Genomic DNA, 17,629 nt, shown 5'->3' with positions numbered 1-17,629 from the left:
AGATTAGTGGAAATAACTGATGTGGAACAGAAAAGAAAAGAGAAAAAGATTGAAAACAAATGAAGAGAGTCTCAGAGAACTCTGGGACAATGTCAAATGCACCAACACCATATCATAGGGGTGCCAGAAGGAGAAGAGAGAGAGAAAGGGACAGAAAAAAATATTGGAAGAGATAATAGCTGAAAATTTCCCTAGCATGGGAAAGGAACTACTTGCTCAAATCCAAGAAGCACAATGAGTACCATATAAAATAAAGCAAAGGAGGAACACCCCAAGACACATATTACTCAACCTGACCAAAATTAAAGACAAAGAGAAAATCTTGAAAGCAGCTAGGGAAAAGAAACAAATAACATACAAGGGAGCCCTGATAATGTCATTGGCAGATTTTTTTTCAGCAGAAGCTCTGCAGGCCAGAAGGGAATGGCATGATATACCTAACATGATGAAAGGAAAAAACCTCCAACCAAGATTTCTTTACCCAGCAAGGTTCTCATTCAAATTTGAAGGAGGACTCAAAACTTTTACAGATAAGCAAAAGCTAAGAGAATTCAGCAACATAAAACCAGCTTTGCAACAAATACTAAAGGAACTTCATTAGGCAGAAAAGAAAAGGTAACAACTAGAAACAAAAATACCACAAATGACAAGACTCATCAGTAAAGGCAAATATACAGTAAAGATAGGAAATCACCCACACACAATTATGATACCAAAACCATAAATCATGAGAAGAGGAGTGTATAAATGCAGGACAATAGAGATGCACTTGCAATTAAGAGACCAACAAATTAAAACAATCTCTTATATATATAGATTCCTATATCAAAACTTCAGAGTAACTGCAAACCAAAAATATGCAATTGATACACACATAAATAAGGAAAAATCAACTCAAATACAATACTAAATGTAATCATCAAAACACAAGAGAAGAAAACAAGAGAAGAAGGGAAGAAAAAAGAGCAACAAAAACAAATCCAAGACAGTTAATACAATGGCAATGAAAAACATACTTATCCATAATTACCTTAAACGTAAATGGACTAAATGCCCCAACCGAAAGACAGACTGGCTGAATGGATACAAAAACAAGATCCATATATATGCTGTCTTCAAGAGACCCACTAAGGACACATAGAAATTGAAAGTGAGAGGATGGAAGAAAATATTCCATGCAAATGGGAATCAAAAGAAAGCTGGAGTAGCAACACTCATATCAAACAAAATAGACCTTAAAATAAAGGAAGGACATTACTTCATGATCAAAGGATCACTCCAAGAAGATATAACAACTGAAAATATATATGCACCCAACATAGGATCAGCACAATTTATAAGGCAACTGATAACAGCCTTAAATGGAGAAATTGACAATAACAAAATAATAGTGATTTTAACACCCCATTTACAGCAATGGACAGATCATCCAGACAGAAAATCAATAAGGAAACACAGGTCCTGAATGAAGCATTAGACCAGATGGACTTAATAGATATTTATAGGACATTCCATCACAAATCAGCAGAATACACATTCTTCTCAGGTGCACACAGAACATTCTCTAGGATTGATAACATTCTGGGCCATAAATCAAGCCTCAGGCACTTTAAGAAAATTTGAAATCATATCAAACATCTTTTCCTACCACAATGCTTACGTGACTGGAAATCAAAAACAAGAAAAAAACTGCAAAAAACACAAACACGTGGAGACTAAACAACATGCTACTAAACAACCAATGGATCACTGAAGAAATCAAAGAGGAAATAAAAAATACCTAGAAGCAAATGACAACAAAGATATGACACTCAAAAACCTGTGGGAATCATCAAAAGCTGTTCTAAGAGGGAAGTTTATAGCAATACAAGCCTACCTCAGGAAATAAGAAAAAGCTCAAATAAACTACCTAACTTTACATCTAAATCAGCTAGAGGGAGAAGAACAGGCAAGACCTAAAGTTAGTAGAAGAAAAGAAATCATAAAGATCAGAGCAGAAATCAATGAACTAGAAATGAAGAAAACAATAGAAAAGATCAAGGAAACGAAAAGCTGGTTCTTTGAGAAGATCAACAAATTTGATAAACCCTTAGCCAGAATATCAAGAAAAAAGAGAGGACTCAAATCAATAAAACTAGAAATGAAAAAGAAGATACAATGGACATCACAAAAATACAAAGGACCATAAGAGACTACTACACACAACTATATGCCAATAAAATGGAAAACCTAGAAGAAATGGACAAATTCTTAGAAAAGTACAAGCTTCCAAGACTAAATCAAGACAAAACAGAAAAGATAAGAGACCAATCACAAGTACCAAAATTGACACTGTGATTTTATAACTTCCAACAAACAAAAGTCCAGGACCAGATGGCTTCACAAGAGAATGCTATCAATCAGAGAAGAGTTAAGACATATTCTTCTGAAATTATTTCAAAAAAATTGCAGAGAAAGGAACACTCCCAAACTCATTCTATGAGGCCATCATCACCCTGATACCGAAACCAGACAAAGACACCACAAAAAAAGAAAATTACAGGCCAATTTCACATAGATGCAAACATCCTCAACAAAATACTAGCAAAACGAATCCAACAATACATTAAAAGGACTGTACATCATGATCAAGTGGGATTTATCCCAGGGATGCAAGTGTTCTTCAATATCCACAAATCCATCAGTGTGATATACCACATTAACAAACTGAAGAATAAAAACCATAAGGTCCTCTTAATAGACTCAGAAAAAGCCTTTGACAAAATCCAAAACCCATTTCTGATAAAAACCCTTCAGAAAGTGGGCATGGAGGGAACCTACTTCAACATCATAAAGGCCATATACAACAAACACGAAGCAAACATTATTCTCAATGGGAAAAGCTGAAAGAATTCCCATTGAGATCAGGAACAAGGCAAGGATGTCCACTCCCACCACTACAATTGCACAGAGATTTGGAAGTCCCTGCCATGGCAATCAGAGAAGTTAAAAGAAATAAAAGGAATCCAAATTGGAAAAGAAGAAATAAAACTATCACTATTTGCAGATGACATGATACTATACCTAGAAAACCCTAAAGACTCTACCAGAAAACTGTTGGAGCTCATCAATGAATTTGGCAAAATTTTAGGATATAAAGTTACTACACAGAAATTGACTGCATTTCTATATACTAATAATGAAAGATAAGAAAGAGAAATTTGGGAAACAATCCCAATTACCATCACATCAGAAAGAATAGAATACTTAGGAATAAACCTACCTAAAGAGACAAATGACCTGTTCTCTGAAAACAATAAGATGCTGATGAAAGAAATCAAAGATGACACAAACAAATGGAAAGACATACTATGCTCTTGGATTGTAAGAATCAATATTATCAAAATGACTATACTACCCAAGGCAATCTACAAATTCAATGCAATCCCTATCAAATTACCAAGGACATTTTTCACAGAACTCGCACAAAATATTTTAAGTCTTGGAAACACAAAAGATCCGGAATAGCCAAATAGCCACACTGAGAAAGAAAAATGGAGCTGGTGGAATCAGGCCCCCTGACTTCAGATTATACTACAAAGCTACAGTAATCAAAATTATATGGTACTGGCACAAAGACAGTAATATAGATCAGTAGAAGAGGATAGAAAGCCCGGAATTAAACCCATGTACCTACAGTCAACTAGTCTATGACAAAGGAAACCAGAACATAAAATGGAGAAAAGACAACTTCTTCAATGAGTGGTGCTGGGAAAACTGGACATCCACATGTAAAAGAATGAAATTAGAACACTTCCTAACATCATACACAAAAATAAACTCAAAATGGATTAAAGACCTAAACATAAGACAAGATACTATAAAACTCTTAGAGGAAAACAGGCCAAACACTCTCTGACAGAAACCAGAGAAACATCTCAGATCCACCTCCTAATGATAATAAAAAAGTAAATAAATAAACAAATGGAACTTAATTAAACTTAAAAGTTTCTTCACAGCAAAGTAAAACCTAAACAAAACAAAAAGACAACCCACAGAATGGGAGAAAATAGTTGCAAATGAAGTGACTGACAAGAGATTAATCTCCAAAATTTATAACACCTTCTGCAGCTTAATACCAATATAAAAACAATACCATCGAAAAATGAGCAGAAGATCTAAACAGACAATTCTCCAAAGAAGACATACAGATGGCCAAAAAAACACATGAAAAGATGTCAACATCACTCATCATTAGAGGAATGCAAATCAAAACCACTCTGAGGTACCACCTTACACCAGCCAGAATGGCCATCATCAAAATGTCTACAAACAATAAGTGCTGGAGAGGGTGTGGAGTCAAGGGAACCCTATTACCCTGTTGGTGGGGATGTAAATTGTTACAACCTCTGTGGAAAATAATATGGAGATTCCTCAGAAAACTAAACATAGAATTACCATTTGATCTAGCAATCCCACTCCTGGGCATCTATCCAGAGAAACCATGACTCGAAAAGATACATGAACTCCAATGTTCATTGCAGCAATATATACAATAGCCAAGACCTGGAAACAACCTAAATGTCCATCCACAGGGGAGTGGATAAATAAGATGTGGTACATATACACAATGGAATATTATTAAGCCATTGAAAGGAAAGAAATAATAGCATTTTCAGCAATATGGATGGACCTAAAAATTATCATGCTAAGTGAAGTCAGTCAGACGGTGAGACCCCAACATCAAGTGCTATCACTTAACACGTGGAATCTAAAAAAAGGACACAATGAACTTTGCAGAACAGATACTGACTCAAAGACTTTGAAAAACTTATGGTTTCCAAATGACACAGGTTGTGGTGTGGGAGGATGCACTGAGGGTTTGGGATGGAAATGCTATAAAATTTGTTTGTGATGATAGTTGTACAACTATAAATGTAATAAAATTCATTGAGTAAAAAAGAACTTATGACTGTATATGTAACTAACATCTGCTTATGGTGACATACTAAACACCCTCAAAATCAGAATAGAAGCCAAAGATATCAATCTCATTACTCATATTTAATATATTACTGGAAGTTTTAGCTACTACAAAAAGGCAAGAAAAAGATGGGAAATAGAGATAAAACTTCCTATTGCAGATGAGATGATTATTTACATTAAAAAATCACAAAGAACTAACAACAGAAAAATACAAAAAAAAAAAGTCCCAGAGCAACATATAAGATCAACAGACAGGAGTTCCCATCATGGCTCAGCAGAAATTAATCTGACTAGCATCTATTCGGACTCAGGTTCAATCTCTGTCCTCCCTCAGTGGGTTAAGGATCTGGCACTGCCTTGAGCTGTGGTGTAGGCCACAGACACAGCTTGGATCTGGCGTTGTTGTGGCTGTGATGTAGGCCAGTGGCTGCAGCTCTGATTCATCCATATTCCACAAATGCAGCCCTTAAAAAAAAAATCAACATGCAAAAATCAATTGCTGTTCTCACTTCAGCCGCACATATACTAACATTGGGACAATGCAGAAAAGATTAGCATGTCCCTTTTGCAAGGGTGTAACACAAAGTCATGAAGATTTCCCTATTTAAAGAAAAATATATCAACTGCTTATACACTAGCAATACATAAATACTTATACATTAACTTAGGTAGTTAACACTAAAAATGTAAAAATGCTTATGCACTTAAAATGAATGTGAGCAAACCAAAATTTAAAACATAATAGAGTTTACAATTTTCTCCCCAAGTTTAAATACTTATGTATACCCTTAACAAAACATGTAAGGGATCTGTATTCTAAAAATTATAAAATTTTGCTGAATAAAATCAAATAAATGGAGAAACATACCCTGTTCATGGATCAGAAGACTCAACATAGTAAAGATATCATTTCTTTCCAATTGGCCCCCAAATACAGCCATTCCATGCACAAAAATGCTTAATTTTTTTTTTAGGCATTGTATAGTATCCTATAATAGTAGCTATTATTATTTTTTAGAATTTTCTCCTTTCTTATTAACATTTTTATTGGGACAAACAATGTTTCATCCCCTTTTTGTACATATAATTTTTCACATATACACCTGTATATCTCTATCAGAGATAACTAGAATAAGAATTGCTTGCCCAGAAAGTGTGCCCATTTAAAATCCTGATAGATACTGCAAAATTATCCTCCAGAAAATTGTGTAAGACTGTACATTTGTCCAAACTATAACAAACTTTAATATTAAAGATTTTTAACACTGTTAAATGATGAATTTAAAATGGTATCTCATCCTTTTCATTTTCATTCCCCTAATTACTGTATGGTTGAGCATTTTCATGTTTATCGGCCATATGTATTTTCTCTTCTCTGAAATGCCTGTTGACTTTAAGACTTTTTTTCTTTTGAATGTTTTGGTAGAATTCTCCATATATTTTGAATACTAATCCCTTATTTGTTATATAAGCTGGGAATATTTTCTTAGTCTTGTACTTACCTTTTAATTTGTGTATAGTGTATTTTGGCATACAGATTATTTTGTTTCTTTTAATTCTACATAGTTAACCTTGTCCTTCATTCTTTTATATGTCCTTTGTTTTGTGTTTTGCTTAGTTATACCTTCTATCAGAAGACTATAATGATTTTTCCTAAATATTGTTTGAATAACTTTATATGCTTTTAAATGAAGCTTTGATCTTTATTCTATCTACAATTAGTTGTGAATTTTGGAAAGTAGGCTCTATGGCAGGGACTACAAAATTGTTGCAGTAAAGACTATCTTATCCAGTGCCAATGAAAAATAAGTGGAAGTTGTTGGTTTGGGCTTCCTTTAAAGCTCCTTACAGTAGGAATTAGTGTCTTGTCTTTTATGAGCATCTTTTCCTCTTCTTCTACTTCCTCCTTCCTGCCTTAAATCCCATCTGGGACTATGAAGTACACTTGAAGATCAATGCTAGAGTTATGGTAGTAGAACAGAGTGATAGCTGGAGTTTGAGTCCTGGGTAATTGTAAAGGCACCATATCAGCCAAGAGCAGCCTGTCTCTGAACTTGAGAAATAATTAGTTTATATAAGTCACTGCTATTTTATATTTTTTTACATACATAAACAAATTCTATCTGATATAGATTTTGGCATTTGTAAATGGAATGCAGCAAGTAACAGAACTTAAACACAGAACTGGCTCAATAGAAGAAATGTGGAGCTGTATATTAAAGAACTCAGATTTAGCAGTCTTATAAACTGGAAAGTCCTATAAGGAAGTGACAAAAACATTTGGTTGATAGGTTCCCTGCTTTTCCTTGGGAAGTAGACCATGTGACAACTGAAATTTTAGTATTAGACAGGATAGTAAGAAAAATGTGTAGTTTGCATATGCCATGCTCTTTTATGACACTTTTAGCAAAGCCCTTTCCTGACATAGATGAATTCCTACTAGAGCTAGACATGCTGGCATTTCTGTTAAGAGGGAAGCTCTACTAAAGGAGGAAACTCTTGCTGAAGTGAATGATGTCAGTTCACAAGAGTCTTGTGATTAGAAATTTTGCTGGTTTGAAAAAGCCAATTGAGCATTTTTTCATGTGCTCGTTGGCCATCTGTACATCTTCCTTGGAAAAATGTCTATTCAGGTCTTTTGCCCATTTTTCTATTGGGTTGTCGGCTTTTTTGCTGTTGAGTTGTATAAGTTTGCTTGTATATTCTAGAGATTAAGCCCTTGTCGGTTGCATCATTTGAAAATATTTCTCCCATTCCGTAAGTTGTCTTTTTGTTTTCTTTTTGGTTTCCTTTGCTATGCAAAAGCTTGTCAGTTTGATTAGGTCCCATTGGTGTATTTTTGCTCTTATTTCTGTTGCTTTGGGAGACTGACCTAAGAAAATATTCATGAGGTTGATGTCAGAGAGTGTTTTGCCTATGTTCTCTTCTAGGAGTTTGATGGTGTCTTGGCTTATATTTAAGTCTTTCAGCCATTTGGAGTTTATTTTTGTACATGGTGTGAGGGTGTGTTCTAGTTTCATTGCTTTGCATGCAGCTGTCCAGGTTTCCCAGCAATACTTACTGAAAAGACTGTCTTTTCCCCATCTTATGTTCTTGTCTCCTTTGTCAAAGATGAATTGACCATAAGTGTCTGGGTTTATTTCTGGGTCCTCTATTCTGTTCCATTGATCTGTATGTCTGTATTGGTACAAGTACCACACTATCTTGATGACCATGGCTTTGTAACATTGCCTGAAGTCTGGGAGAGTTTTGCCTCCTGATTGGCTTTTGTTCCTCAGAATTGTTTTGGCATTCTGGGTCTTTTGTGGTTCCATATGAATTTTTGGATTGTTTGTTCTAGTTCTGAGAAAAATGTCATGGGTAATTTGATAGGGATTGCATTGAATCTGTAGATCACTTTGGGTAGTATGGTCACTTTCACAATATTAATTTTTCCAACCCAGCAGCATGGAATATCTTTCCATTTCTTTACATCTTCTTTAATTTCCTTGAATAATGTTTTACAGTTCTCAGCATATAGGTCCTTTGCCTCCTTGGTCAGGTGTATTCCCAGGTATTTGATTTTTGGGGGTGCAATTTTAAAAGGTATTTTTGTATTCCTTTTCTAATATTTCATTTTTAGTATACAGAAATGTGACTGATTTCTGAATGTTAATTTTATATTCTGCTACATTGCTGAATTTGTTGATCATTTCAAGTAATTTTTGGGTTGAATCCTTAGGGTTTTCAATATATAGTATCATGTCATCTGCATACAGTGACAGTTTTACCTCTTCTCTTCCAATTTGGATGCCTTTTATATCTTTTGTTTGTCTGATTGCTGTGGCTAGGACTTCCAATACTATGTTGAATAACAGTGGTGTGAGTGGGCATGCCTGTCTTCTTCCAGATTTGAGTGGGAAGGCTTTCAGCTTTTCTCCATTGAGTATTATATCAGCTGTGGATTTGTCATAAATGTCTCGATATCACTGATTATTAGAGAAATGCAAATCAAAACTACCACAAGATACCACCTCATACCAGTCAGAATGGCCGTCATTAATAAATTCATAAATAACAAATGCTGGAGGGTGCGTGGAGAAAAGGGAACCCTCCTGCACTGTTGGATGGAATGTAAGCTGGTACAACCACTATGGAGAACAGTATGGATGTACCTTGGAAATCTACACATAGAAGTGACATATAACCCAGCAATACCACTCTTGGACATATATCTGGACAAAACGTTCCATAAAATAGACACACACACCCACATGTTCATTGCAGCACTATTCACAATAACCAAGACATGGAAACAACTCAAATGTCCATTGAGAGATGATTAGATTAGGAAGATGTGATATATATACACAATGGAATACTATTCAGCCATAAAACAAAAATGAAATAATGCCATTTGCAGCAACGTGGATGCAACTAGAGACTCTCATACTGAGTGAAGTAAGTCAGAAAGAGAAATACAAATACCATATGATATCACTTATATCTGGAATCTAATATAGCGCACAAATGAACCTTTCCACAGAAAAGAAAATCATGGACTGGGAGAATAGACTTGTGGTTGCCAAGGGGTATGGGGAAGGAGTGGGGTGGATTGGAAGGTTGGGGTTAATGGATGCAAACTATTGCCTTTGAAATGGATTGGCAATGAGATACTGCTGTGTAGCACTGGGAACTATGTCTAGTCACTTATGATGGAGCATGATAATGCAAGAAAATAGAGTGTACACATGTATGTATAACTGTGTCACCATGCTGTACAGTAGAAAAAAAATGTATTGAGGAAATAATTTTAAAAAATTAAATTAAAAAAAATCTTGGAGTTCCCATCGTGTCGCAGTGGTTAACGAATCCGACTAGGAACCATGAGGTTGCAGGTTCGGTCCCTGCCCTTGCTCAGTGGTTTAACGATCCAGTGTTGCCGTGAGCTGTGGTGTAGGTTGCAGACGCGGCTTGGATCCCACGTTGCTGTGGCTCTGGCGTAGGCTGGCAGCCACAGCTTGGATTAGACCCCTAGCCTGGGAACCTCCATATGCCGCGGGAGTGGCCCAAGAAATAGCAAAAAGACAAAAAAAAAAAAAAAAAAACTTATTAAAAAATAAACCCAATTGTATTTGTACCACAAAATAAAAGAGCTTTAAGATGGTGCCTACCAAACAGTATCCTTATCAGGAGATGAGATTGAGGCACTAAACTTTAAGGCACCTTCTGTTACATGTTGTCTAGAAGAAAGTAAGTCTAGCAGCAAATATCAGAATAATGTTTTATTTCTGATGCAAATACTATCTAATGTAAGTAGTTTTGTTTCAGTAAAATTTTAATTGGGCAGTTCCCATTGTGGCTCAGTGGTTATAGAATCTGACGAAGAACCATGAGGTTGTGGGTTCGATCCCTGACCTTGCTCAGTGGGTTAAAGATCCAACGTTGCTGTGAGCTGTGGTATAGGTCACAGATGTGGCTCCGATCCCGCATTGCTGTGACTGTGGCATAGGTCGGTGGCTACAGCTCTGATTAGACTCCTAGCCTGGGAACCTCCATATGCTGCAGGTTTGGCCCTAAAAAGACAGAAAAAAAAAAGAAAAAAATTTAACTGGTTTATTCTTTTGTTTGTTTTGTTTTTGTTTAAATTTTTTATTATAGTTGATTTACTGTGTTCTGTCAATTTCTGCTGTCCAGCAAAGTTACACAGTTATACTACATATATATATACATTCTTTTCCTCATAATGTCTTCCTATATGTTAGCATTGTATCCAGCCAGATCATTTCTTTCTTTGTCTCTTTTCTTGTTGTCTTCAATATACTCTTTGTTTATTTGTTTAACCAAGAGTAGTTAGTAATCATCTTAAAATTGTGTGTGTGTGCAAAGTGTGTTTTATTGGTCATTCAGATGCTACAATTTTGTGTAATTTTTAGATTTATTGGGTTTTGGTCAGATACTGTGACCTGTTAAGATATTTTATTTTTTGGAATATTCTGAGTTTTTTTTTTTTTTTTTTTTTTGCTTTGTTCATTCATCAAAAAAATTTATTGAGATACTAACTTATGCCAGTTATTGTATAAGATGTTAGGAAAATAAGGATGAGTATTACATGGTTGCCAGTGCTCCCTTCTGCCTCATGTAGTCTACATTTCACCCTTCCCCTGTGTCTGTGTGGAGAACTCTCATTCTTTAAAATTTGTGTAAATTTGAGAGTACATTCTTCCAGACAAAATCCAATAATAATGTTTCAATCTTTGGAGTCTTATGACACTTTAAAATACTTGTACATTATTATATTCATTTTTAACTCTTGAATGTATAGTAAATGCTTGTCAAAAGAGGATAAACATTATTTAAAATATGTCTGATCACATTTTAGCAAGGGGACCAATGCTTAAACAACCAATTTAAATGTGTTAAGTGCTAAAACCACAGCACATGCAATGTGCTATGGAAATATAGATGGGCATGAGATTAGGATTGATTCTTCTTGATTGGCGAGGACATAGAATAGTTTCCTAGAGAAGGTAGTGTCTAGGCTATTAATTCCTAAGTGGAGTAGGGATATATTCTCTGCCAAGGGAATGGAATGGCCAAAAGTAAGGGTATGTTCTAGTGTTTAAGGGGGATAAGGTGATGGGGAAAAAAGGTGCATTTGAGAGATGCTTAAAAGGGAGTCTCGGCCAAGTGTTTAAAAGTTTTGCTGGGGAATTTGAAGTTGATCCTATAAACAAAATAGAACCATCAAAATTGTTCTAGATTTGTTAAAGTTTAGTTGTGAAACTAAATAGACAAAGGAATACTCATTATTTAAAGTTTATTACATCAGCATACCTGATTTTACAATGAAACTTCTACAAAGTATGACACTCATGTTTTTCCCTCAAAGTATAGCAGAATTCTGTTGTTTCTGTTTAAAGTCTTAATTTACTCTTGGGCATAACAAATTGAATTTCATACCAGGCCTTAACTTTAGCAATGACAGAAACAAAGGAGATTAATATTCAAAAGTGATAGCTTACTAAAGATTGTTCAACTGAATAATTTAAGGATTAGAAAATACCTATGGATTATTTTGTGTCTGGCCAAACATTTTAGAGGTTGAATAGCTTATATATTCCCATTTTATTCTAAAATTGCAAATGTATCTTGAAGTATATCACATGGAAATATATAGTGACCATATGTGTGTTGTTGGTTTGAATCTAACCATCTTTCACCTTTTATTCAAGACTCCTATCTACTGATCCCCCATCTCCCTACCTTTACTCCTTATCCAATTTCCATATACTTCTAACCTCATACAATTCTACAAAAATATAACACAAAGTTCCTGCTGTGGCTCAGTGGATTAAGGATCTAGAATTGTTTCTGAGATGATGTAGATTCAATCCTCAGCTGGGCACAGTGGGTTAAGGATCTGTCATTGCCACAGCTATGGCATAGGTCCCAGCTGCAGCTTGAATTCCATCCCTTGCCCAGGAACTTCCAGATGCCATGGACACAGCTGGAAAAAAAGAAAAAAAAAAAAAGAAAAGAAATTTAATGCTTAAAGGTACCTTGAGAAGTTAAGTCACATAGTGTTTAGAGGCAGGCTGTTGTGATTAATGATTGCCCAATACAAACTACCCTTCAATCCAGTGTTGCTTGTCACTTTACAACCAATCCATGGGACTTGAAGATCGCTGGCAATAATGAGCCAGAAGTGAATTCATAACACAAGCTCTGGTAATTTCTTAGGAAAAAGTTTGATATCAATTTTTTTCTTTTGAGTAGGTAGTTGTGAAATAATGTATGGAAAACAATGATTCTCAAATACTTTCTCTTCCTTGAAGATAAATAGGTATGCCTGAGAATAGAAATACTGCTATTGTAGGCACTTTAATAAATGAAAAAAGCCATTTATACACAGAACTATTGACATTAGTTTGTTAAAAAGAGTTTAAGTGAGCTCCTCTGCCAGTTTAAATTCTTATCAACTATGTATTTGTGGGATTAGTATTCATCTGGGTATTCTCTTCAAAATACACCCATATACCTAGAATGAACATGCTGTAATTATACACTCAGATAATAGAAAATAAGATAATACCATGAATAAGGCTTCAAAAGCCACAACTAAATTATACAAACAGTTCCTCTAGGCCTATGCTCCTCCAAATATAATCTGGGACATAACTTTTCCTTGCTACATTCCAAATCATCTCACATGTGCTATTGTAAAAATTTGAATAATTAGGTCACTGGAAGCCCAAAGGGAGGCCGGATATTAGAGACAAGTTTGTCTTGCACTCTGTACGTTTTGGGAAAAGAAAAGCCCCTCATTTTTCTTTTAATTCAGTAAAATATTTCAGTTTGGGTCACATGACTGCACTAAAGTGGATTTCAGTGTTGTATGTACTCTTCTCTGGGGAGCCATTCATAAAATGCTTTTTTGGTTCTTCTTTCCTCTTTCCACAATACAAACTAGTGAAGTGCATTTTTAAAATCAAAACATCAGACTGCAAAGAATATGTGCTCTGAAACAAATGTGTCTGAGGAAAACAATTTAAAACATTCTTTCTCTACCATCTGGGCTGGCGTCCTGCCAAAACAGGAAATAGGTGATTTACCCTTAATGCCTTCCTATCTGCAGATGCCTACTGATATTTCAGAACTTTCAAAAAAAAAATCTTCATGTTCTGGACTTTACCCTAATTCTGTTTCCTATTACCTTTCATAAAAGCTCCTTTTGCTATGATCAGTCCTCTTCCATCCTACTATGCAATGGTGAATGTTAGTCTCTGCAGACATGATACATTATGTATTAGGATGCATTCAATAACAAGAACAGACAATCCAACCTAAAGAATAATCTCTCATAACCAAAGGTTCAGAGTCAGGAAGGATTTCAAGGTATGCTCAATGTTGTCATTGGGGATCCAGGTTATAACTCTCTTTTGGCTTTGTTACGTTATGAGTAGTATTTGTAGTGCAGTAGTATTATGTCAGCTTAGCTAAACTAAAATTATGTGTCTCAGAATTTCCTCCCCTGCATAGTTATGAGTTAGGGAGAGTCACAAGTCCTTTTGTGTGAGATTTAGAAGGCTGAAATATAGTAGCAGCCAAAGGACTTTTATGTTTGGAAGATTGATGCATAGACACCAGGTGTTGTTGCAATTCGCACATGTTGCTTATCTACTAACTAATCATTTGGCAGGGGGCAGGGGTAGGCCTTCAACCATTTCTCCTCCCTCTGGACTCTTAAGGTTCTGTGACCACTGAGCCAGATGAATACTCCCTTGATGGAAGGGAACCAGTTACTTCTGCATGATGCCCACATCATTGAGATGAGCAGCAGTTGAGAGACCCACATGAGATCCTATCCATCTTCATGGGTTCCAGCTTCCCCTTGCTCTTTCTCACTTCATATTCATCCCCTTCTCAGCTGCCTTCCCTCCATATTTCAAGCTCCAGCACCTAATATAAACTTAACAGACTTAAAGAGACTGTTTAATAAGGTTCCATAATTGCATATGCATAAGGTCAAATATATATATATATATATATATATATATATACACACACACACACACATATACATATATATATGTGTGTGTGTATTCTTGGTATTTATTGTTGGTATATTCTTGGGCTGTACCCCACAAGTCTAGAAGGCCTGTATTTGCCCAGACTCAAGACCACAGAAAGAGCCTGGAGTCAGCAACAGAGATATCAGTAAGGGGAACTTACTCTTCTGAAGCAAGGTCCTGTAACAACACCCCATTATTTAAAGCTGACAGTGGGCAGGACTAGGTGGAAGTCTTTGCTCCCAGAAGGAATAGGGAGACCACCAATTATGGGGGGAATTGAAGTCAGATTGGCTCATCAGTTACAGCCCTCTTACCCCTTCTTAGCCTGGCTAACTACCTTATTGGGGGCCAGGTATTCCCTTTGTTAAACTATCAAAGGGGAGCCATTCTGATCTAAAGCAGAGAAGCCCCCCCCATCACGCTTTTGATAAGCTATCTAAAGACTAGAACAATACTAGCTGGGGCCTGGGGCATATATGTAGACATTTACTGATTAGGCTCTATGATTAAGAGGGAAGGCCAGTTGTGTGAGTAAGTGTATGCTAATCAGGGATTGGTTGAGCTGGGGATGGACAGAGCCAGAGAACAGCCATTTTAAGTGGCCTGAACACTTGAATATATATATAAATGTATAAATGTATGTAAAAGCACTTCCTGATGGTGGTTCAGTTTCTCTGATAAAATGCTGACTAATACAGCCTTGCTTTTATTGTAGGATGATTGTAATTGTATGTACAAGTGAAAAAAGAACAGATGTGGCACAAGATTTCATAAACTGGAAAATATGAAAGTCCAGGATGTTGATAAACATACAATAAACATTTTGTTGTTCTTGCAAGGGCTTAAAAGACACTGCTATGAACTAAAAATGTTTGAAGTAAAAACTGTAGAAGGACTCTATGGTAAAAGAGCAGGTGCAGTGAAAGAGAAGCAGTGTAGTGTAGTGGCTAACTCATCAGCTCTTGCATCAGATTTCTTGGGTCTAAACTCTGGCTCCAACCCTTACTGGCTATGTTACCTTAGACACATTATTGAACATTTCTGAGTCTTTCTTTTCTCAGTTTTAATATGCATGTAATGATAGTATCTTTATTGGATTGTTGTAAAGATGAGATAATATGCACGATGCAGAGAAAGCATTCAATAGATACTAGCTATAATAATCATAATGATGATAATAACCATAATAACTTTTATCCATTATTATATTACCTTGAGCAACCCTAAATAGTGTGAGGAAGGGGAGCTTCCCAGTATTACTAAAAATCAAAGAAAAATAAAACCCACAATTTCACAATAAGAATATAAATTAAATACTGTGTTTTCAAAAAAAGCTCATTTTATTTTAGACTGTATCAACACCCTACCTTCTTCCCAAGCAATGATCTGATATAAATCATGTATAACTCAGAATGTAGGCACAATTGGTATGACATGATATGTGCAAATAAATTCATCGTTCAGGTCATTAAAGATAATTGACTTCATTGTCCTGGCATTTAAAAATTTCTACAGAAAATGCATTTCCTTATTGTCTACATTGGAGATGGACTTCCACAATTCTACCTTGGTGTGCTCCTGCTATCTATTGTTAAGGAACTTACAGTCTTGTTGGAGTATGCATTAAAAGTTACAAAGCATTACAAGATAATACATTATCGCATGCCAATTGAAAAATAAAAGTTGCATTTTAATCACTTAAAAAAGAGGAACCAGTTGTGAACTTAAGTTGTTAGGGAAAGGTATTTAATGGTGATGAAATTGCAGCAAGTGTTAAAGTCCAAGTTGGATATGGACAGGTGAGGGATCATATAAAATAAAGTTTTGGAAATTGAATGCACTTCACATAATCTGAAAACACATTGTTTAATGTTGAACACAGGGAAGACAAAGTTTCATTTCTATGACCTACATTCTAGGAAAATAAAGCATTTCAAAATAGACAGTAGCTTTTTGAATTTGAGAGAGACAAGAAATAAATGATGTGAAATACTAAAGAAAGGAGCAACAAACTTGATGTCAGCAGGTTTTGGCTCAAGACCATGTTCTGGCACTTGACTACCAATAACGTTAAGGAAAGTTATCTAGTATTTGCAAGCCACTGTTTGCTTAACTGTGAAATAAAGGGACAACAATAGCTTCTTCATAAGGTTGCTGAGAGGGTCATATGAGCAAATGTGTGTAAACAGCAAGCACTGTAATTATGCAAGCTGCAAAGTTAAATTAATATTGTCTATTTCCTTCCCACAAGCTGTTGCTGCTGAGACAACCTTCTACAATTAGACTTTCCTATGTAAGTGGCACAAACCAATCAATCCAAGATATAATTCTAGTAATCTGGATGCACAAACACAAGAAAGGTGCTTTATCCAACTACAAAACAAGTAGAAGTAAGTTTGAGGATTTGTTTTAAAGAGATGATGGGTTTGTTAAGCCTTTCTCACATGTGTTCCCAAATTGCCCTTGGGCTCAATACTAGATACTTGGCATGGATTAGGAATATGGAATATTTTCATGAAGAGAGGTTTCCCTATGGAAACCAATTGGACCGTAAGAGTTCTGAATTGCAACTTTGGTTTATTAGCACTGTGCTGCAACCTGTTGAGGGAAGATGGAAGTTGGCAGAAAGAATATAGGACAAACATGTTTGATACCTATGGGATGGAAAAAGATAGCTCTTTATAGACTGAAATCTCACTGTAGAAACTTTGAAGTTGACATCTTCTGTCTGAGTTGTAACATGAGGGAATAAGTAGCTAATACTCTTCTCTAGGTTTCCAAAGATAATAATCTATTCCTTAAGTATACTTAGATTTCAGTAAAAACCAAAACAAACAAACAAAAAACTACTCTACCAGTATTGTAAGGAGGAAGGCTCCTGGCACATAGTATGAGCCCCTTTTGAGGCTTTATTTGTTCAATTAATAAATTATGCAATTGGGAGATACTGAATATAAATAAGTGAGTTTGGCTAGAGGGATGAAGAAAGGATTCTTGTGGTTGAAAGAGAGGACATTGGTGGGTTGTTTCTTCCCTTTCCTGCATTAGTCCTCAGCTTATCTTTTAATATCTTCTTTGAACTAAGGGGTATTTAGTAGTTGGTGGTTTAC

The 17,629-nt window shown here is 35.6% G+C and overlaps 1 non-coding gene across 1 annotated transcript; it reads left to right on the top strand.

The window, feature by feature from the left end:
- Positions 1-5,466: 5,466 nt before the first annotated feature.
- Positions 5,467-5,573, top strand: LOC146394693 (U6 spliceosomal RNA). The gene has a single exon (XR_014835980.1). It is a non-coding gene; the product is annotated as a U6 spliceosomal RNA (small nuclear RNA).
- The last annotated feature ends 12,056 nt before the right edge of the window (positions 5,574-17,629 follow it).

The sequence above is a fragment of the Sus scrofa genome, chromosome X (assembly GCF_054392235.1).
Source record: "Sus scrofa isolate SSC_HxYL_T2T_F1_AM1 chromosome X, Sscrofa_HxYL_maternal_Yorkshire_Landrace_v2.0, whole genome shotgun sequence".
Classification (NCBI taxonomy): Eukaryota; Metazoa; Chordata; class Mammalia; order Artiodactyla; family Suidae; genus Sus; species Sus scrofa.
Note: the sequence above shows the minus strand (reverse complement) of the source record. Positions and strands in the feature narration are given on the sequence as shown.